The sequence below is a fragment of the Cynara cardunculus genome (genome assembly GCF_001531365.2).
Source record: "Cynara cardunculus var. scolymus isolate 2C chromosome LG 2, CcrdV1, whole genome shotgun sequence".
Lineage (NCBI taxonomy): Eukaryota > Viridiplantae > Streptophyta > Magnoliopsida > Asterales > Asteraceae > Cynara > Cynara cardunculus.
The window spans coordinates 49,373,014-49,374,139 of NC_037529.1; positions in this window are offsets into that span (position 1 = coordinate 49,373,014).

The window sequence follows — 1,126 nt, forward strand, 5'->3', positions numbered from 1 at the left end:
GTCAATATCTTCTTCTTCTTTCTTTTGTTGTAAGAAATGTTTAATTTGTTTAAGAACTTTGTTCTCTTAATACATTAAACTATAAAGATTATTTAATCATCTCCTTTTTTATTATAATCTTATTTCTTTTTACACATTCTACTTAAAAAACCCTAAATCTTCTTTGAGGATTTTTCAAAAGAAGTTTTTACTTGTTCAAAAACTTTTTCTATAATCTTAACCAAAAACTCTTGGTTTATTTCTAACAAACCTGTTTACTTTATTTCTTATTGATACAAACAGATGGCTGCCAAGAACGTCAACTTCTCCATTGACGAGATCTCCATCAAGGCTAACAACCACATTGCCTTGTTGGAGATACCTTCCTCCAAGGCACATTACCAAGAGGCGGCTAACTTTCTCAAACAGTCGTCATTGGGCTATGCACTCAACCATGAGCCCGTCATGGTGAAAGAACTCCTTCAGCATTTTTGGCTCACTACTGAAGTTGTCAAAGTCGAAGTCAAGCCTGGACGCAAGGCTGAGCAGATCAACTTCACTTTCAATCGCATAGAAGTGAGTTTTGGTGTTCCCACACTCCGATCGGCTCTCCGTTTTCCCAAGGGCCCCTTCGACAGCGAACCCTCTACCATCGAGATCATCGAGCTTCTCGACGCCATTGGCTACCAATGGCCAATGAAGAAGGACTCCAACGCCCCTCTGAAGTCCTTAACGAAGATTGAGAAGAACAAGATGTCAGCTATCTGGCAATACCTGTTTTCTCATTTCATACGGTGCATGGGTGGAAAAATTGGAGGTCAGGACCAGGCCTCTAGGATCGCCTTGATCATAGACGTATCTGCGATTCAGCATCGCAACATAAATTATGTTGCGGTCATTTTCGATGACCTGGTGCAAAAGCTGAATAAGCGCCAGCGAGAAAAAGTGGTGCCTTACACCAGATTTCCCTCAATGGTGTTTACCATGATCTTTAAAAACCTTTACCCAAAGAAGGAAACCTTTAGGTTTTCAAAATTGGATCCAGGATTCTGGATCATAAGTTGAGGGACAGTGATGTGGCACTAACTTATATTGTGTCCATCACTACCTTTTCTCCTCAGGTGGCCACGACAAGGGTAAACCCCCC